At 43.7% G+C, this 23,499-nt stretch overlaps 1 pseudogene; it reads right to left on the bottom strand.

Annotated features, from left to right (window-relative positions):
• Nucleotides 1-5,709: 5,709 nt before the first annotated feature.
• LOC117468420 (prosaposin receptor GPR37-like) lies at nucleotides 5,710-23,181 on the bottom strand (annotated as a pseudogene).
• Between the last annotated feature and the right edge of the window lie 318 nt (nucleotides 23,182-23,499).

The raw sequence follows: 23,499 nt of genomic DNA, 5'->3' as shown, positions 1-23,499 counted from the left end.
TATACGGACCCGGACCTATAATCAATACATTAATAGGGGATTTCAATTTTGACGGGGGCGATTCTATTTAACCGCCACCGACAGGGGGCGAAAGAGACGAGTGAGCGATACAGGGAGAGAAACACAGAAGAAGAGACGAGTGAGCGATACAGGGAGAGAAACACAGAAGAGACGAGTGAACAATACAGGGAGAGAAACACAGAAGAGACGAGGTGAACAATACAGGGAGAGAAACACAGAAGAGACGAGTGAGCGATACAGGGAGAGAAACACAGAAGAAGAGACGAGTGAGCGATACAGGGAGAGAAACACAGAAGAAGGAGACGAGAGCGCAGCAGAGAGAAGCGGAGAGGAAAGTGAGTGAAGAGAATAGTTAGCGATACAGGGAGAGAAGCGGAGAGGAGAGGGAACAGGCGTGTTAGCGGCAGACAGGGAGAGACACATAATGACACATGGCGCTCTCCAAGAAGAGGAAAGTGGACAGTGAGAACAGAGCTTTTAACCCTGAGTGGACTCGTTCACGTTCATCCTGCCCACTGGGAGCACAGAACCAGTGTGTCTCATTTGTTCAGAGACCGTGGCGCTCATTAAAAGTGCCAACACGCCACTATGAGACAAAACACAAAGTGTTTGACCAAACATTCCCTCTCAAGTCAGAACTGAGGTCACAAAAAATAAGCAGTCTCAGAGCCCAATATGATCAGTCCACCAGGACGATATCAAAATATCGTTCCAGGGCAGGCTAACCGAGGCTAACCAATGAGCTAACCAAGGCTAACCAATGAGCACCTGCATGTGTGTGTGAGAATGGCCCCTGACACCATTTCAGCCCAGATGTACAAACTCCTGGCAGGACAAGCTCAATTCTCGCACTGAACAGAACAAAGTGAGTGAGGGTCTGCAATATAAGAGGAAAGAAAGAGAAACTTTGAAACTGTTAAATTGTTATGATGTGTAAAGACTGATGTTGTTCTATAATCGTCTGAAACTGTTGAGTCATGATGTGAAACGGTTAACAAAGAAAAACTCAAGCTGCTGCTACACTTTATTTTAATTATCTAAAACTAAGCACTTTTAAGATGCACATATTTTCAAAAGCTATTTTATTTATTTTCTCTATTTTATTTTTAAATGCAGCCCGAGAGGAACAGTACACATATCCACTGTATTTACTGTATATCTGTATAGTTCAATGTTAATTGACAATAAATATTGTTGTTTTTGTACTTTCTTTATTTGATTGGCAGTCAGTTGTTGATTACATGCAGACGTTGATAAAGCTTCTTCAATATATATCACACTAATTCATAAAACAAGTTAGACATTTTGATGTTCCGGACCTTTGCATGGGGAGATTTTCTCTAACTGGACCTCGTTGAATTTTAGTTGAATCCCCCTGGTCAAGATGGATAGTTTAAATACTTTTGACCTCCTCCTGTGAGGTTATAGCAGGTCACCAAATAATTGTGTCACCTGTCAGTCCAATGCTACGAGTCAAACGCTCAGTAAGTCCCCACAACTTATATTGTGAAAGTAAAAAGTGTTGCAGTGTTGATGTCCTCAATGACATGCCGGCGGCTAATGTTATTCCAAAATTGAAACCCCTTCACATTCACCCCTGTCACAAGGAATGACGAATAATAATCGGGATGTCATGCCTGATTTCATAAGGTATATTAACTAGTTCAGTTCAGTTCAGTCTGAGTCCCTTACCCTGTTCCAGTCCTGCCTCAAAACCCACCTCTTCAACTCTCTATCCATAAGCCCCCCCCCCTCTCAATCAACTTCCTCCTGACTGCTTTTCTGTTGTGTTTTGTTTCTTTTTGGTTCTGTCTTTGTCTTTGTTTTGTTTGTCTACCCTCCCTCCCAAATGTAAAGCGTCTTTGGGTTCAGAAAAGCGCTATATAAAATTAATATATTATTATTATTAGTTGCATTATGAGAATTGTAGGATTCAAAGTTGTGTGAGTTTGACCCATTCTACAGAATCACTGCTTGATCGATTTTCAACTCTCTTTTTTAAAGTTCAACGTATTTAGTAGAAATATTCCATTGCTAGAGAAACAAACATTTTGCATGAATGCACTGGTCTGGATTATCCCTTTTACATAACATTTGCTTGAGGTGATGATGAAATATAGTTCCATTCACATGATTTTCTCTTCACTATTCTCAAATATGTTTTCGACAAAGTTTGACCTTAGTACTCACAAGAAATCAACACGGCATCAACAGTACATTTAGGGTTTTAATATACAGTTTTCAAGATAAAGTTCTCTGATAAACAAAGGGACAGTTTTTGGCTATATAAAAAGCTATGTAGAAACCAGTGACTAGACTTAGAGACAATAGTGGTTGTGTGCTTACATTTTCAGGTATCAAATACAGACACAATTAGCTCAGAGTGAAGAGGATACTCACACAATTCAGAATAAACGTCCCACTGACTGATTAACACGAATCACTTCATCAATATCGAATTGAACCACGTTACTACACACTGAGCCATTTAGAATGGGCTATACTTCCAGAAAAAATGCAGAATCAGTTTCAGGAGGTCAGCTAACACTTGTCGCATCAAATAAATGGGGAAATCCTGACGTTACCGAAGTGAACTGGACATAAAAAACGTTTTGATTTAATGATAGAATCTAGTGCTAAAGCGTATCAGCTGAGATCCCTGGACAAGTTTACACAAGGGCCCACAATAGCCTGATAATGATGGTAATAAAAACAGTTGTCAAACCGGCTGCAGGGTATTGTGTTGCCGTGCTGCTGTGTTTCTGCCCATTTCCTCCATTAACTTGAAGAACTGCATGCCACCTGGATCTCTTGGCGCTCGTAAACTGCACTTCATTAAAGCTAAAGGGTTGTTGCCTCCAGCCATGACAGGAAAAACACAAAACACCCATCATCCACAGATTCTCTCTCAGAGTATATTTTTAGCATGACTCGGCCTGGGCACTGTCATATCATTTGTGATTTATTATTCGTAGTAAAATCCTGTGTCGACGGAGCTGAGGGCGAGCTGACCTCCGCGCTGAGAGAGACACCCAGAGATAGTGTGCTACTACCACAAGAGCACGAGAAACAGACAGAGAGAAGGTGTTTGGCAGTGCAGAATCGTATGGAAAAGATTCATCGCAATATACAGAATACCACTGAATATCACACCTGGGTCATCACGGAGTTCACCAGCAGCCATTTTGGTTTTATACACTATTGGGAACATGTCTTTTATTCGGTTAGCAAGCACTTTAATGGATTTTAAGTACATTGTGGTCATCCTGAGATGCCTCTTACACACTTACCGTAACTTCAATTACCTGCGTTGTTATACATTGTGATGGAGGGTGGAACGTTGTTTTGACCCAGGTCTGATTGATAGGATTAAGAAAACAGATTTACAGTACAATACACTTGTAAATGTATACGCTGTGAAAAACATTTCATTGGTTCTCCTTAAAAAACCCAAGTAATGAAACTGCCAATGTTATTATAAGTCAATAACTTTTTTTTTTCTGTTAATTTACTATCCATGAAAACTCACCCTCTTAGCTCATCGTTGCTACGCTAGTTAAGCTAACTTTTCTCGCATGGCACATATGCCGACGGCAGATTTTCAATTAACAATCCAATTGACACGATGGGTCCTTCATTTTAGATATAAGTAGAAAAGACGCCTCTGATTTCTTTCTTCTATGTGCTACGAACACGATTTGTTGATTTCATTAGCTGTAGCTAGGTAGCTAACTAAGCTAACGTTAGCAGCGTGCGTTGGTTCATAAAGTCATTTTAAACCCTGTAAAAGTGATCTTAAATATACATTTGATGGTCACATACATTACATATTGCTAAAAGCCTGACGTTGCAGTTGCTTGACACAAAGTTAGCATTATGTGATTACTACGTTTTGATTGTACAATAATGCACTTTACAGTTAAGAAATAAAATATAATTGATATCCAATAAACCTCTTAAAAGTAGTCATATGAACAATTTACTAATGCAGACACTTTTTGTGATAGTAATTAAGTAATATGCTGTTAAGACCAAGTTAATGATTGATCGTTAATGTCACTGTTACATAAACCACACATAAATTATATTCCTATACTTATGTATTAAAACAAATATGCAGATGCTTGATAATCTATTCAAGTCTGTACCTTGTCAATTTATTAAAACCTATTGGGTAGTAATTGGGTAGCCTACTGTAAAATAAAGTGTAACCACATTTTATTGTACGTGTCTAACAACACTCAAGGCTTCAGCCGATCTCGATATGGCATCTCAGTGAAACTCGTTATTGATTTTCCTTTTGAGTTAGTTTTCCACACCACCATCGTTCAAGTATTCCACACACAACTGTAATCTGTCTTCTTGACCAGAACCCCAGCACGCAGCTCAATTACTTGCGATTTCAACTCGAACCGAAGGATTTGTTGTTCACAGCGCATTTATCATACAGTAAGAGCACCAAAGAAAGTGTACAGTTTATATACAGCCCAACGTGTAAGGCGTAACATGATACAACAGTGTAGTGCAGATATTTATTTTCAGTCCAGTCCGTGTTGAGTCCATCCCTTGCAGTTCTCTGTATTTATATCCCCTCCATTCAATTTCATTTGACTCCTTTCCAATCCATTCGACTCCAATTTGAGTCCATTTTCATTCCACTCAAGTCCGTGTTTATGTATCTCTGAGACCAGCCCAGTAATGTTTTCAGTCCCCTGGATATTTTTCAATATACAGTTTAAGTTTTGTTGTGTACATTTGGATCGCCCAACCCACTCTCTTCTTCTCTTGCAAACAGCCATTACTGAGAGACACCCTGCACTAGTTTAATTATCCTTGTTCCCTTGTGTGCAGCATTACATTGAACTGTACATATGCAGCTTATATAGTCTGTAAAACTGAGTCCTGTATTTTCTATATAGGCAGTGTGTGCCCACATGTTTGAGTTACCAGGTTAGCTTGATTAATTAGTCTCCAACAATGACTCACTAGGAAGATGATTGGCATTGATAATAATACAGTATAGTTTCCCATACATAATTATTATTAAATGACGGCCAAATACACTTCATCATCCCAAGTGATTTTATTCAATTAACCCCAAGAACATATTGTGATGCATACTGTACAATGATATTCCTGTGTAGCAGTATAACTAGCTTTAGCTTAACCTGCCCATACAATAAGACCGAGGGACATTTTACTTTCAATTAAGAAGATATGACCTCTTTTAAGGAACCAGGTAAGTTTCATCCGAACTGATATTCAGGCATAGAAGGTCATACAGCAGGCAGGTTTGTAAGTATTGTTGTAATTGTACGTATTACAGGTTCAGGCAGGATTTGCTTAAAATAAGTACTGACCCTGTTTGAGAGCACCCCAGGGCATGAGTGAAGAAGATGCTTTTTGTACGCTTTCCTGTGAAATTAGGGTCATACAGGTTTACAGTGAATGTAAGAGGATTATTGTAAGGAATGAAAGTTAAGGATTTAGGACACTGGCTGAATGTGATTATTCAGTGTCCCACTTTATTCATGCACCATTTAAAAATGTGACTAGACTAGCTAAGGCATATCTCTCCTAGCCGAGTCCGAGAAACGCTAGCTGAAGGCTAATAGCAGGCTAGTGGAGTCTCCATCCCTGATGAGGAACGTCAGTTTTAGCAGTGGGAGCCTGCAGGGGTTGTAGTTCTTACTCAGCTCCACTGCGGATGGTGCTGAACGGAGACAGCTCCAGTCGGTGGTGCACTCCGTGTTCGTTATCGTCGCTGCCGGTTGCCGAGGAGGGCGCGTTTTGGTTTACCGCAGCAGCAGCAGCAGCAGTCCAGGAAGGCTCTTCCTACGTGGACGGCACAGGAGGAGCAGCAGCGCGGAGTCACCGCGGCACGACAGAAGAGCAGCAGCTGGGACAGAAGATGGAGGACGGACATGGTGTGTTCAGGAACCCCCGGCCGCCATGTACGCGGACACTATGTTGCAGATGTTCTCCGGCACCACGCACGCTCCGTAACGATCGCCAGCGCACCACGGTGCAGTTCATCTGGCTCTCAGACGGATCTGCTTCTTGTTGCTGCGCACGCTGGCCTGCTCCGCCCGCCGGATCTTACGCGCCGTCACCAAAGAGCAGCCGATGGTGAAGAGGGTGGGGAGGCAGAAGTAGCAGCCGAAGCACCACCAAAGCCTGGCGCCCTCGTAGGTCAAACCCAGAATGTAGAGCATGTCGGGGAGCGAGGTGGATATCCTGATGATGCAACGTTCAACTGGAGGCTCGTCAGGATTTCCTGTGTCCTCGGTCACCAGCTGTCGGATGAGGAGCTCCGGCAGGGCCAACAGCAGAGCACCGATCCAGATGACTGCTAGTTTAGCCGTGGTGGAGGTGCAGTTCTCGATCATCTCGTAGTACATCTGGACGTTGGTGGCCGCGCGGAAACGGTCGATGCACAGGGCGCACAGGGTGAAGGTGGTCACACCGAGGGAGGCCACCTGAGGGAACACACAGAGGTTTTACACATTTATTTTGACCTTTTATGCAAAATCCACTTTTTCATGTCTTTTATATATAAATATGTGTCCCCTCTGTGTTGGGAGATTCGGAGAGTTTCAGGAACAAAGATTCTCTCTCTTTTTGTCCTGATCCATTTATATATTAACCTGTCTGAAAATGAGCTGATCAGATTTTGGCCACTCTGTGATGTCACAATGTGTTTTTGGGTTGTGAAACCATTGGCCAACAACCAACCAAGGTAACGCCCATCTCATCACCTGAATCTCCTCCTAGAGCAGTGATTCTCAAATGGGGGTACGCGGACCCCTAGGGGTACGTTGGGGTACTGCAGGGGGTACGTGAGATTTTAAAAACAAAACAAAAAAAGTTAATTAAAAAACAAACAAAAATAATCTTAGTACAATAAGTTAAATAGAAAATACGATTTTATATAAAATATTCCTAGAACCTCATAAACATGTCAAATTGGTGTATTGTATTTTATAGTTTTGCATAACATATCATTTTGTTCATTGGTTTGTTAAACAGATATTACTTAAGTTGAAAAACTTATTTTTTTTTCATGCATAAAATGAAAATATCCTTAGTTTGTTGTAAAGGAGTTAATAAATCACACACTGAGGGAACATCACTATATTGGAATTATTTGTATAGGCTTTTTCGATCAAACATTTTCGGGGTCGGTCAGGGGGTACTTGGCTGAGAAAATGTTTCAAAGGGGGTACATGCAAGCACTGTCCTAGAGCACCTTTAGCCGCTTTCACACCAAGTACTTTGCCGTACTTAGTACCCCAGGGCACTAAGTACCAATCGCGTTCACACCGGAGTACTTTTCCCTGAGGGAAGATTACGCAAATGAGCCGCTGACGTCACTTCGTCTTCTTCTGCTTTGGGTTTACTGGCAGGCCGCTAACAACTTCACGGCTTATACTGCCACCCGAAGTCCCCGGTCGGAAGTCCCCGGAGTTGGGGACTTCCGAGTAAATCGCCAGAACGCCGACACCTCCTCATCACTCCACCGCTAACCCGTTTTTTTGTGTGTTGCCATAAGTTATTCTCTCTCCGTTGGTGCGCGGGGCTAATGCTAATGCTAATAATGCTAATGCCAGCAAATACAATGGCGGCTTCAAAAAACTTTTCAGAGTTTTACGGGGCGTGGTTTGCACGGCCCAGCTAATAGAAAAAGGTACTTTTTTGGTACCACCTCTCTAGCAGGCACTAAAAATGGGGGTAAAAGTTCCCGGCACTAAGTACTCTTTTTGGTTTGAACGCGACATAAGGGGTACTAACGGAACTAAACGGGAAAAGTACTCTGGTGTGAACGCGCCTATTGTGATTTTTAAACCAATCACTTTGCAGAGGGGCGTGGCCAGCAGCAGCTCATTAGCATTTAAAGCTACAGCCAAAGAATCAGCACTTTTGGAAAAGGGCTGAAACAGAGGGGATTATGGGATACTGCAATGATCTGTTTGGTATTTCGAGCCAAACACTTGACATGTTTTATATATATTGTTGGAAAAGAGTAATATAGGGGACCTTCAAGTCATCAAGATTGCAGATTTGTCTTGGTGGCTTGAAGAGGCTTTACTTGAGTCACGGTGCTTTAAAGTGCTATTAATAACAAACTGTAGCATGAAACAGCACAGGACTGTAGAAGGGAATACAAGAGACAAAAGTTAGCTAACAATTGCCTCGTAAAACTAATCTACAACTGCCAGATGGGATGTGGCGGTTGTCAGGTCCCCAGTCTTAAATGAATAAAAGAATAACAAGCAGCAGACATAATTATCACCAGTGTAGAAAATGTCTGACATCGACTGGCAGAATCTTAAGGAATGACTGGCGGGGACGTAACCAAGCAGAATCTCCGACATCACACACAAACAAAGGCCTTTCTGCAAGTTGACAAGTCACCACATTTAATGGAGCACCTGACACTGGCGTAATTACAAGCAGTGGAGCAGCAGAAGCACAATGGCAGGCTGAATGCGGCTGTGGAGCATCCCTCAATGTGTGTGTGAGAGGGAGGAGACCACACACACAGCGAGAGAGTGACAGGGCGGATTGAAGGCACCGCGCTCATTCAGTAAAATGTATTGTTCAAGGAGTGTTACTAATTAACAAACTTCCTAAACATTCCTCTGTTGTGTTTCATTTAAACCGCCGTGTATCGAGATAATTGCCTCCCGTTCTCGATGTTGAAAAGTCGGCAAATTTCCTCGGCATCTGTTGGATTAACAGTCCTTTTGGCTGAGTGGGCACCCTGCAAAACATTCATCCACAGCTGGAGTGTGTGTGTGTGTGTGTGTGTGTGTGTGTGTGTGTGTGTGTGTGTGTGTGTGTGTGTGTGTGTGTGATGTGTGTGTGTCCTCACATGAACCACTTCCTCCAGTATTTTGCCCGCAGCAGAATCTGCCACTGATCCCCCATCATCCCTCCTGGCTCACATTGCTTACCTTTTCTCCCTCCGACTCTCACTTATCTCTCCTTTTTCGCAACCTTCCTCTCTGTCGTCACCCACTGTTCCCTTCCTTCCCTCCTTCCTTTGCCTTCCTTCTTCATATCAAATGTAATTACAACAGCCAGACTCCCAGATGGCCCTTGTGAGCCACGGCTTTTGTGCTCCAAACATGAACAGATAGAGAGGCACACACCCTGCAAGATGTTCTGTGTATCTGGGTCTTGCGCACACACACACACACACACACACACACACACACACACACACACACACACACACACACACACACACACACACACACACACACACACACAACACACACACACACACACACACACACACACACGCACGCACACACACACACACACACACACACACACACACACACACACACACACACACACCACACACACACACACACACACACACACACACACACACACACACACACACACACACACACTGACCTTCTGACACACATGGTTGCCAGACTAATGAAGGATACATGAAGGGAACGAGGAACCACCAACATGCTCCAGTAACTGTGATCCTTTGACTTCATGTTGGATTTTATTATGTGCCACAATCTTGCAACTAAAATACAGAAAGCAGAACAACGATTATCTTTTCAGAGCAACGTGGAGTAGATTTCAGCCGAACCACGTCGTTCACACGAGTTGTTATTCACAGCCTGGACGGAATAATCCTTCAGGTGATTTGGGCAGCTTTGAGTGCACTTGGCAGATGTTGTCATGCTACTCTCAGATACAGCATGCTGGGATGCCAGGCACCAACACACGAATTAAGCAGCAGCTAAACTTATTTTCATCATTTTTTGACATACATTAATAAAGCCATGAATGCACCTTTGAGTCTTCGACAATGGTGTGGAAATATTCTAAACATATAGAATTTTTTAGTGTGCCCTTGTGTTTTTTCTGTTATATCGCTGCAGGGGTGTGAAGCCGTTATGGCACCAAAGATTAAACAGAATTTTTTCTCCCATGATCTCCACTATGAATAAAACACAAACACACAGCAGTTCTGCTCACTTCCATCTCTGACTCATCCGTCAGCGTGGAAACCATTCAGGGAAATTGCTCTCTGCCATTTATTTCTGCATCCCACTCCACTGCGGAAACTCTGCGCATTAGGAATACAGTTTTAATGGAGAATAATGAGCTTTTCTTTTTACAGCTTGTTCTTATCAGTTTTCAGTTAAAAACGTGGTAATTGAGGTTTTCTGTTCATTTTAATAGCTAAAAATGATTATATAAAGCTCTACTTGTGACGCATTTCTTTATCTGTACTTAAAGGTGGGGTAGGTAAGTTTCAGAAACCGGCTCGAGATACACTTTTTGTTATATTCCATGGAATGCTCTTAACATCCCGATAGCAATGAATATCTGAAGTGCTTTGACAAAAATCCATAAAAAAATATCATCAGTGGAAGCCGTAATACTGTAAAAAGTACAACCAATCGATTGGATGGCCTACCTGCCTGTCAGCCTTCCATCGGGGCACAAACTTATCTCGTGCCCTCATTGGTCATGTGCGCGTTCATGTGTGTTGGAGGAGGGGCTCTGTGAGGAAGTGGCAGATTTTCTCCGGTTGTGTATTTTCAAATTCTAGCGATCTCGTGCCGGTTTCTCAAACTTACCTACCCCACCTTTAATCCCACCTGTTAGGGCTGTGCGATTATAGCAAAAATCATAATCACGATTATTTGGGTCAATAATTGATATCACGATTATTAAATACGAATATTCATTGACTTTGAAAAAATCCTTTAAAATAAATAATAATTTGAACAGTATCTTTTTAACTGTTGATAACCCTGAAGTATAATTCAACTGAAAAATAAATTAAATAAATGATACATTTATATTTACATTTAAATAAATAATATCAAAATAATAAATACCAATAAACGAGATCAACACATATTTCGGAGTGCACTTCCACAGGCTACTAAACATATATAAATATGATAAATACAAATAAATTAGAAAATTAATTAGATCAAATATGTTGCGGTGCACTGTCACAACCTAACAAAGCAAAATAATTGTTATTTTCGATGATGTTGTTTTCGTAATTGTGGCAGGCCAAGATCGTAATTGCGATTAAAATACACACACACACACACACACACACACACACACACACACACACACACACACACACACACACACACACACACACACACACACACACACACACACACACACACACACACACACACACACACACACACACACACACACACACGGTGAATATTTCATGTCTTGAACAACAGGCTTGGAGCGGCTTTAAAGGCTGTCATGGAGGACCCTGAAACCCAGTTTTGATCAGCGTGTCGGGGTGGAGAGCGAGGGCAGGAGGAACAAGCGTAGCTTTGTACCAGAGAGGGGGGGGGGGAGTCAAGAGTCAGGCCTGGTGGGGTGATGAGGCTGAGTGTGTGTTTGTGTAACGGGATTAATGCAAATGAGAAAAGAACTGAGAAGAAGACAATAGCAGGGAACACACTAAGCCCCGGCTTCTTCAGAAAGATTAACCGTCCGTGTTAATGTGGCATTTCGTCCAGAGCGCAGACCTGACCGTGTCATGTTCGTTTCACCTGGAGAAGACCGGTCTGCTCGCGTAAGGGTGGCAATTACACTTCTGAAAAAGTAGCATTTGAAGAGGCCCTATTCTGTTTTTGTGGTTGTCCCTTCCTGTAGCATGTAAATGGTCTGCAAAGGCTACAATCCAACAATCCCTGAAACGCCTCCATTGGACTCCTTTGTTTACTTCTGTAACATAATGACATCACTATGTAACACTTCTATTGGGTAGTGCTCCAACACATTGTACGTGAAGGGGCGGGACATCTTTAAGCGGTTGACCAATCACAATGGAGCCGGCCAGCTAACCAATCAGAGCAGACTGGGCTCTGGTTTCAGACAGAGGGTGAAAAGAGGTGCAGCAGCACAGGCAGTATGAGAAAACTAAAGAGCTTGTTGAACATTAAAGCATGGAGACATGTCCCAGTAGAGTAGAGACACTACATACTGATATATTATACACCTGAAAATGAGAAGAATAGCTTCCCCTTAAATAAGCATGCTTGCCTATGACGTGTTTATTGTCGAACAAAACCATGAACACCTCATAGACCCCTCATAGACTGATGATATGCAACCTGTAAATAACCGTTTCCCCTTTTTATTTATATATATTTCTGCAGGCTCTCAGACTTCAAGGGCGGTACCACCAAATCAGAACATGAAAAGGTGTTTCATCCACAACACATGTCGGGCGTGGGTCTGCACAGCAGGCGAGAAGCACGTGGTCCCCGGGTACCGTTTTCAATAACGGCCCATTACCTCCCTGATTAAAGGTCCTGTGAGCCGGTGGCACAAACGCCTCACATTATTAATTGCGTTTTAACAAGGACTGGTGGAGCCTGTGCTGGTCCCATACTGCAGCCACTGCCAGGGTAATGGGTGCTATCAGGTGATGAATGGGCAGACATAACACACACACACACACACACACCCCCCCCCCCCACTGACAGCCACCATCCGTCTAACAGCAGCAGAGAAGCTCATGTATGTACACACACACACACACACACACACACACACACACACACACACACACACACACACACACACACACACACACACACACACACACACACACACACACACACACACACACACACACACACACACACACACACACACACACACACCACACACACTTGTTAGTATGTGTGTGTCTGTGCACGTCGACATGTATGCAGGATTAGTCAAATTGTGTAAGTCTTTTTGGTGTGTGTATATAAGTACAAATGAATTGTGCATACATATGAGTTGTGTGTGTGTGTGTGTGTGTGTGTGTGTGTGTGTGTGTGTGTGTGTGTGTGTGTGTCTGATCTCAACAAGCTTTTTATAGTATAGTTTTGTTGGAGCTGTTCTTCTCAGCAGACAGACCTCCTGTCATGTAACTGTATAAGAAGTTGAATACTTCAAAAGAATAGTTTGACATTTGAGAAAAGAAACATATTCGCTCTGTGTTCGATGAGGAGATGCCGTCACATGAACACCGGTGAAACGACTCTGCGTTGTCTGTGTCGTTGTTTTCCTGGAGGTAGCGGTGCCGCCCGTCTCTCAAAATGGTTGCCAAGCGCTGCGCTCGCTTTGGCCTTGAGTGACACTGACCTTTGACGTGCAACCAATCATATGACAGCTGTACAAAGCGGTGCAAGCCAACAGGGGAGGTAACCATAGAACATAAACCTCAACGCTCTGTTCCCAACCTTGCGGCGATCAAAGAGCAAATAGCGTGTCATTTTAAGGTAGCTTTAAACATCTAAATGGCAACAATACGCTGAAACCAGAACTGGGTTAGCCTAGCTTAGCACAAAGAGGAAACAGCTAGCATACAAAGTCAACAAATCCACCGACCAGCACCTCTTCAATTACCCAGTATATCTTAATAATCTGCACAAGAAGTGTCAAAGCGACAAATCGTTATTTTAAAGGGGGCTTTTATTCAGACTAGTGTATGGCTAGATTGCAGCGACTTCCTGGACTCTTCTCACCCTGATCGTCATGTATTTTGTCTGTCATTTCCTGGTTTATTTAGTACTTACCTCGTCTTTCATTTCAGGCCCTGTTTCTTCCTCCCCCCGTGTGTTTTTCCCGCCATCGTCAGCGTCTGCCCCGCCCCTGATTGTTTCCACCGGTTCCCACTCACCTCATGTTTAAACAGTCCTGTCTCTCCCCTGTCCTGCGTCAGTTCGTCTTGTTTGTGTCGTCGAATGGCCGTGCCAAGCCTCAACTCAGCAAGGATTGCTTTCTCTCATGTCAGGCTTAAGTTTGTATTAAAGGTGGGGTAGGTAAGTTTCAGAAACCGGCTCGAGATACACTTTTTGTTATATTCCATGGAATGCTCTTAACATCCCGATAGCAATGAATATCTGAAGTGCTTTGACAAAAAATCCATCAAAATATTTCATCTGTAGAAGCCGTAATACTGTAAAAAGTACAACGGATTGGATGGCCTACCTGCCTGTCAGCCCTCCATTGGGCACAAACTTATCTCGTGCCCTCATTGGTCATGTGCGCGTTCGTGTGTGTTGGAGGAGGGGCTCTGTAAGGAAGTGGCAGATTTTCTCCGGTTGTGTATTTTCAAATTCTAGCGATCTCGAGCCGGTTTCTCAAATGTACTTACCCCACCTTTAAGTCCTCTTTTTGTTACGCTTTAGTTATTTCCACCACCTATTCTGTTAAGAGGGATTACCTGAACTGTATAAATACATATACATTTTTTATACTTTATACTTTGTCTCTGGGTCGTGCATTTGGGTTCATCAGTTTGTGTCGAGGTCCTGACACTGATGTTGCCAGGCAACAGTTGTGTGAAGAGATCGTCGAAAGCCTTAGAAATAGACATAACATGTTTACAATACGAAGTATGAACTGTGAATCAATTATCTTTCTATTATATTCCTCAGACAAAAGGAGCATTTTCTTAAAATCTGAATTTTTCTTTCCTTCAGTTAAATGAAAGCAACCATCCACACTCTGCTATTTCTCTCAGTGAACAGTATCTAGGTCCAGATCATGTCCTGAAGTGTTCTGCTGGAGGCCAGACTAACCACTGTTGTAATATTCTATTAAAGCTGATCCATGTTGATCTGAAACTGATACGCTGCTCATGTCTAACATACCTAATTCATCATGGTAATCATCCAATGAATATTTCACATGGTTAATCACCACTTTGGTTAATTGCCTCCAACAGCAAGCCTAATCTCTGCTTCACGGTGTTGTCTCAACATTCAAAACACAATATTTCCTCGTCGGGGACAAAGAGCTGACTGAATGGACTCACCTTCATGCATTATGGAGAGCCCCTAATTACACACCCCGCATACTTTACATATCGTCCAATTAGCCGCCATCTTCGTGTCTGAGAGACGGGCCGAGACCCGCAGAGGGCACGGGACAACGTGTGTGTTCACGTACTCACTCTGGGGTGATTTTGTATGGGCATTCAGCGTAAAAGCACAACCGTGTCTGTGTGTGTGTGCCAAAAAGCTTCCATACTGTAAGAAAGTCTGTGTGTGTGTGTGTGTGTGTGTGTGTGTGTGTGTTTCCCTTGAGGCGTGCTTCTAATCACAGATAGCTGATGCAGAGAGAGAGAAGGAGGGAGCAGCCGTGGGCAATGATCAGTGAGGAGGCCATCCCTCCATCTGGAGCATCGACACACACTACTGACTCTGGGTGTGTGTGTGTGTGTGTGTGTGTGTGTGTGTGTGTGTGTGTGTGTGTGTGTGTGTGTGTGTGTGTGTGTGTGTGTGTGTCTACAGGCTAGGTAGATAGACAGATATAGGGATGAATGTACTGTATATAACTATTTAGAGAACAACTGGGCAGAGAATAGTTTTCATATCTGGTGACAGTGGTTGAACGTAACTAAGTACATTTACTAAGTATTCTACTTTAGTGCAATAATGAAGTACCTGTGCTTAACTTGAGTATTCCAATTGAATGCTATGGAAGCTGCTGAAATGTTTGTTTAGTTGTTGGTTTGTAGTTTAACATAATTAACTAGTCCATTTAGTTGAGTACCGTAAATACAAATCCAGATTTTTCCTGCAGAATGAGTACTCTTATATTTGACATTTTGACTGCCATGCATGGGTAATTCTACTTAAGTACCTCTTACTGTCTAGTAATTGGGAAGGTGATCATTTTTGAATATAGGAATAGCGACATATTCCTGGACAGCCATGCGGAGAAACCACATTTGTAATTCTGATGGAAAACTTAAAAGTCTGTGTGTGAGTGGTGTGTGTGTGTGTGTGTGTGTGTGTGTGTATGTGTGTGTGTGTGTGTGTGTGTGTGTGTGTGTGTGTGTGTGTGTGTGTGTGTGTGTGTGTGTGTGTGTGTAAGAGTTGTAACAGTGAATGTGTCAAGCTGATGTATGTCCTGCCATTACCACCAATTTCAGCACAATACAATCCCAGTATATTGCATCCCTCTGTGGCTCCATGCAGCCATTTCTCTCTCTCTCCCAATCCATCCTCACTCTCTCTCCTTCTCTCTCCTTCTCTCTGTTTAATAGTCTGTTCTCTCTCTCTGTCTCTCTGTCTGTCTGCCCACTGTACCACAGCACAGACTGCCTTCAGCGTCTGACTGCAGAGCATTGTGCAGCACAGAAGCCAGATGTATGCAAACAAACACCAGACAGTTTATATAAGCCTGGGATACATAATCAATTTGATTCCACTTGTAAAAGCAATTTCTATGAAAACCATGACCGCATTTTATAGTCCTCATGCTATCATTTCCCACAGTGCCTTTATTAGCGCACTGGAGTAGACGGACAAATTAGCACAACTATGTACTGAATCAAGAATAAATGTTGTATCAGATCATTATACCAAGAGGTGTCGGTTTTGTATCTTCTCATTATTCACCGGCTCATTGCAAATTATTCTGCTTATTGCACGATAATCTAAATAAACCTTAAGTTACTTCCTCTCCGTCTTCGTATGTTTTGTCTATCGTCCAGTTATCTGTACTTGAACATATTTCCTTTTCTTTTTGTTTTCTTCTTTAAGTTATTTTTCTCTTCTGTTCTGGGGACAGTTCAGCCATCATCAATTCACTCTCTATAAATAAAAAAATAAATATTAGAAATCTATCCCATGGGGTTTCAATGGAAAAACACAGCTGACGTTAAATTGACGGGACTTTTGTTTGCGGATTGATATGACTGCACACAGTCCCTTGATCGTGGCAATGGTCTGTTATCCCTAGCAACAGTCTGTTATCCTTAGCAACAGTCTGTTATCCTAGCAACAGTCAGTTATCCTTAGCAACAGTCAGTTATCCTTAGCAACAGTCTGTTATCCTAGCAACAGTCAGTTATCCTTAGCAACAGTCTGTTATCCTTAGCAACAGTCTGTTATCCTACAACAGTCTGTTATCCTAGCAACAGTCTGTTATCCTTAACAACAGTCTGTTATCCTTAGCAATAGTCTGTTATCCTTAACAACAGTCAGTTATCCTTAGCAACAATCTGTTAACCTAGTAACAGTCTGTTATCCTTAGCAACAGTCTGTTATCCTACAACAGTCTTTTATTCTTTGCAGCAGACTGTTAGCATAGAAGAGCAGACCACATGTTTGGAATTGACCAATCACCATCTAGTGTTCAACTAAGCCGTGTAATAGCGTTAAGTATCACAGAATAGTGCAAAAGAGTGAATTTGACTGAATTATTTACAGACTTAGTGCCATTTGCAATCACGTGAAGATGTTTATTAATACATTGACTTAATAACAAACAGGGACATATACTACCACCAAAGTTATATATATTTTCCGATATTTACCATTCATTATAAGCCATTATTTCTCCCACTTCATACGGTAGCAGTGATGGCAGGCCTGTTAGTGCCGTAATGCCACTGAGGACACAATGAGTCTCTAGAGAGGCGCTAGATTTATGTTCCATGATGGCCATTTGTAATTAGCTGTAAATCAGGTTTGAAAAAAAGGTGTGAACACAGCCATCTCTGTCTGCTAATGGGAGCCCTCATTAATAATAGAGATGCAGACATAATGACCATATGAACAGGGTTTTAGAAATCATACGCACATATTGCTTTTTGAATCTTTATATTGCATTATTTCCTATACGTACTTTTAGAAATACATTCTTTATATACTGCAGATGCTTTCAGGTATGCATGTCATGTCATTTGCTATAACATTATCTTTATTATTAATCATTGTGAGCGCCTGTGTTTTCATGTTGCTGAACAATAAACTCAGCCTATAAGCAATATTGCATAAAGATACACCATTGTTCTCACCCTTAGAGCGCAACGTTCTACACTTGCATTTGGAAATGTATTTAGGGGTAGCAGCACAGTTCTGAATGAACCTTGACAAATGACTAATTGTACCCCTGTGGCTTTTCAAATGCTTACTGCTCTGGTTATTTGTCTTATAACCCACTTTCAAGTCTTATCCGAATCAGCTGCCAGGGGGAAATAGTAACACTTATTGCCTATTAGTGATGCCTGATTGTAAGCTGTGTGCATCACTGCTTACAGGAGTCATCTGCAGAGACAGCCCACATCTGCAGAGACAGCCCACATCTGCAGAGACAATCCACATCTGCAGACAACCCACATCTGTATTTTCTGCAGCAGTCTCACAATTTTGCTGCCATATTTCTCACATCTCACACCTAGAATTGCTTTTGGTTTGGCCGATTCCACGCTCTACTAAACACTGAATGCAGCAGGCTTTTCTTTCAGGGGTGAGACACTATCCAAGCCACCTTCAGATTAATATGCATGTTTCATGTTTGTGTGAGAGCGATGATTTAAGCATGGCTGAGTATGTGTGTCTTTATGTCAGGCCAACTGTTCACATTCCCCATGACTGAATTTGGGTTAAGTGAAGAACTATGTCACTCCATAGGTTGAGTGTGTGTGTTGGGGTGTGTGTGTTGGGGTGTGTGTGTTTCTCTGAATGTTCCACAGGGACAGTGAACCCCAGGCTGCATTACTCACGGCCTGTTTTGACACGTGCCCGTGCGCACACACACACACACACACACACACACACACACACACACACACACACACACACACACACACACACACACACACACACACACACACACACACACACACACACACACACACACACACACACACACACACACACACACACACACACACACACACACACACACACACACACCCATACTAGGGCTGCACGATATTGAAAAAAACTGACATTGCGATATATATTTTTTTCCCCTGCGATATATATATTGCGTTTTTTTTTTAACTATATTTAACCGGATGAAGGATTTTAGTCACGGACGTCTGGATCTTAACTGGTTGACTCATCATACCTTAAGTCATGATCCAACATGTCATGATAGTGCATGTTGCTTACCCTCAAATAAGAGGGTTCATCTGTGAATGAAGAGAAGAACCTTTTTGTGTCCAGAATAGTTCCAGATGTTGCTTTTCTTTTTGGAAGTAAATCTTCATTCTCGCCGGTATTGCCCTCTTGTGCCTCGCTCATTTTTTACCGGTGTTTTGATGGTCTGCAAACCAGCGGGGCGGGGCCTGCTGCGATCTGATCAAGAATGATTGTGATTGGTGGTTTGCTGTGCATGTCACTCACTCGAGTACCCCTGACATGAGAGCTGCGCAAGTTTTCCTTTTGTAGCAAGCAGCAAAATAATTGTAACATGACGTGTTTGAGTTAATTTGCCTACTTAATATCGCACGTCCTAAAAAAAATAAAAATATTATCAAGAATTAATAAAATTGCACGTCCCTGCGATGCGCATATCGCGGTTATCGCCATGACACACACACACACACACACACACACACACACACACACACACACACACACACACACACACACACACACACACACACACACACACACACACACACACACACACACACACACACACACACACACACACACACACACACACACACACACACACACACACACACACACAGGTTATTAAAGTTAATAAATAATATCCCGTGGTCCTTGAATAGCTCATATGCAATTTCACAGGGAGGGGCTCTGACCCCCCCATCATTTAAACACACTATGGCCTACGCACTCACAAGGTGAACTGAACCACATTTGAAATGACTCCAAAAGCATATTCCTCTCGGTGTGACCTATTTTCCTCGCAGAACTATTAGCGCTATCTTTCTTTAAACGCTATACACCTGCATTTCAAAAAGAAGAGGAGAGGATTTACAAAAGTCTCCTTCACACAGGAATAATTAATACGATGCAGCTCCAGAAAAACCTGTCTGTAATAAGAAGCTGTTCTGGGAAATCAAAGCATACATCCCAGAGTTAATCAGGTGGGGGAATGATGACTGAAAGCTGGTTTGAGGATACAAGCGTACCTGCTCACATCGCCGCTGCCTGATGATGTCACAGCCCCCCCCCCCCGCCCTCCCTGCAGGCTGTGTCTCCAGGGGGCGGAACCTGGGTCTCATTCTGTCGCCAGTCCTGGCTCCCTGCCTGGCTTTAGAAGCTGGAGAGTGTCAGACTGCCTGACACCCAGCCTTTTCTTTGATTACATTCGCTGTCCTGCCTTTGCTGCACTGCATAGCAAAGCTCTCACTTACATGCAACTCAAGCCGCGTTTATTAGACGTTAGGGCGAGGCAACACATGCAACTTGAGATTTTGGCAATTCTGCTACTGTCTTCTTTCAGGCTAGTGAAAAGAAAACATAAGCAATGAGATTTTTTAACTATAATTTGCTTCTCTAGATGTCTCTTGAATACACCAAAAGTAAGCATTAGATACTTTTTAGAAAACTTCTAATCTTAATGTATGTATTACGCTGGGGAAGTTTAACGATGATATCTATTAGTTTCATTGGTTGTGACTAGATGCTCCTGGTGAGTCCTGCAATTTGGGATTTTGAAATACATAACTTTAGAGGAGGTATTTCTCGTACTGTCGCACTTCAGGAGCACTTCCACACTTTCCAGTTGTATTCCTATCTATATTCAGAGTGTTCTGACCAAGGGCTTTATCAATATACCATTTACATCAGTGGCTCAGTCGGTAGGGGCTTGGACTGGGAGCTGTAGGGTCACCGGTTCAAGTCCCCGACCAGACCTACAATATGGAGTGTGTGTGGCCTGCTACTTGGAGAGGTCCCAGTTCACCTCCTGCCCTGCCGTGGTGCCCTTGAGCAAGGCACCGGACACCCCCCTTCCCCCCTCACTCCCATTGCTCCCCGGGCGCTGCTGCCCACTGCTCCTAGTGCCAGACTCCTGGTGCTAGGATGGGTTAAAAGCAGAGAACACACTGTGCGTGCTGTGTGCTCTGCATGTGTGAGCATTAAAGAGGGGTTCATCCCTCCCAATTCTAATTCTACAGCTTGATTTATATAACATGTTATACCTAAAGCAAAGCTGTTTTTCCAGCAGTGTTTCCTTATGGATGAAATGGAAGAGATATCTAAAACTCTCAATGCCTTTGACTTTACAAGGTCAACAGTACAAAACAAGAATGTGGAACCGAGCCAATGTTCAGATTCAAATGACAATATTTGCATCATAAAATAAAATACCATTTTGAACACTTGTAGGGGGAAACATATCCTTCCTACCTGGGATGTTTCCTCTTTATAATATATCTGGATTAAAATCACATATGCTGTGATGTCTTATCTTTATGTCCCTCCGTCAGCCTCGCTGGGACAATAGTCCTTTCAAACCAAGCTTAAGACCCCGAGCTGGAATCCCGTTTTACACAAAGGTGAATCTGACAGTGGAGTAATTGCAGTGAGCACACAAAGGGATCACCAGGGTGTAAACAGCCTGTCTAGCATTCACACATTTAAGAGGCTGAACGTGTGTGTAAGAGAGGGAACTATTACATATTTTACTTAGTGAATGGGAGATAGTGAGCTTTATCCTGGTGTGTATTCATGTGTGTGTGTGTGTGCGGGCCTGAGGGCTAGGTGAGGCTCTCTGTCCAGCAGCAGGTGTACAGGTGTCAACAGTAATTGGCTGAAAAGACATCCTATATGTCTCTGTTCTTTCTTGAAACTCAACTGTATCATTTCCTTTACTCAGGCAACAGCTATAGGTGTGCTCATTCAGTGTACATCCCACTAGTTCAGCCCCATGTCATCCTGCAGGAACCAATGGGATGGGATTAAACAAGAGAAGAAGACATTTACCTCCACATAGGGCACCACTTTGCACGTGAACTCCCCCAGCAGCCAGGACTTGGTGAGTTCATGAAACACCACCATGGGCAGGCAGAAGAAGATGAGCACAAAGTCCCACACAGCCAGGTTGGCCAGCAGCGAGTTGGAGATGCTCTTCATGTAGTAGTTCTGGCACACGATGCACAAGATGGCAATGTTCCCCGATATGCCCACCAGGAAGATGACCCCGGAGACGCAGGTGATGGCGTACGCCCCGTAGGTCTCGCTGGTCACCGGGTAGAAGGGGTTCTTGATCTCATCCCCAAAGTCCTGCGAGCTGGGAGGGGTGATTGGCGTGGCGTCCCAGGGGTTCTCCTCCCTGAAAGTGATCAACTCGGGCCTCCTGGTGAGGAGGTCAAAGGGCAAGTCGGTGGAAGTGAGGGCCAGCGGTTTGGGGATGGGTTCCCAAGACTGAGCCAAAACCCCCACACTTTTGTTCAGCCGGGCTCTCCCTCTCTTGGAGCCTTTCTTGTGTTCATCTTTTGTGCCCCTCCTGTGCCTGTCGCTATCATCGAGCGCCCCTCCTCCGCCCATTGAAGAGGGCTTAGCGGCATTGTAGTGTCCACCTGCTGGCGTCCCCGTACTACCATTCAACTTTATCCTCCTATTGTGGTGGCGCGTCGGGTCCCAATGTGAGTTAGCGTGTGGATCCTCCACGGGGGTCACAGTCCTAATGAAGTCGCGTTTGTTGTGTCGCCTTGTCTCCCCAGCAATTACCCTCTTCCATTGGTGAGTGGAGTTCAGGGGCCCTCGGATAATCGCCCGCTGAGGCTCCGAGGACGCACCTGTGGCGTACCCCGGCGAGAGCGCACGGTCCCAGGCTTTTTTGTGGTGATTCTCCCGGGGTGACCCATGGAAAGTCCGTGCAGAGTGGGCGCCGGCTTTGCTGTCCGCTTTAACTTCTTCATTATTTCTCAGGGATAGTAAAACATGCGCGTGGGCTAGTAACACAAATAACGTCCAAGGCGGCAGAATCTGCATGGTCCGGGAATTATTGAGCGTAGATTTAATCCTCACAAGTGCACATTCCAGTCAGTCAACACCCATGTTGGAAACAGCCTGTATGGAGCTCTCAAGTAAACAGCTCCATTCATCACCAACTTGTATCCGTGTCTTTCTGGCACTATGCAGCAGTATGATCTCCACTATCACTCCCGGAGTCACTCCAGTCTCCAAAGTGTTGGCATTAGGGAGCAGGACAGCGAATCAGAGCCCAGATCCAGAGAGAAGGAGAGGAGGTGGAGAGGGAAATGCTGCATATTATAAATACTACCGCAAAATCTGCACAGCATCCAGTCTCCAGCTGCGGGTAGAAGCATCTGAAAGCAGCGAACCTCTCTCTCTCTGTGTGTTAGCGCGTTAGTTTGGTGGGTTGGGTCCTCTGGCAGCAGCAGAGCAGCGGCAATGCGGTGCAGTCTGGGTAAAGCCCACTAGGTTGTGATGCACGGGAGTAGAGAGAGAGAGAGAGAGAGAGAAAGAGAGAGGGAGGGAAAGAAGAGGGGGGGGGTGTCGGTCTGCTTTCTCGTCCCTCTCACCTCCTCTGCTTTCTCCTCGAGTAGGACCGTGGAAGAAAATGGACTCCCTCGGCAGCTAACCCCGATCTGTCACTCCTCATCCATCACGGAGCATCCAGAGGCCCCGCAGCACACTACAGCTACAGACCCCCCCCCCCCCCAGAGGAGCCAGCCAGCCACGCCCGATAGACGAGCTG

This window comes from Pseudochaenichthys georgianus, chromosome 23 (assembly GCF_902827115.2).
Source record: "Pseudochaenichthys georgianus chromosome 23, fPseGeo1.2, whole genome shotgun sequence".
Taxonomy (NCBI): Eukaryota; Metazoa; Chordata; class Actinopteri; order Perciformes; family Channichthyidae; genus Pseudochaenichthys; species Pseudochaenichthys georgianus.
This window is presented reverse-complemented; position numbering and strand designations above follow the sequence as displayed.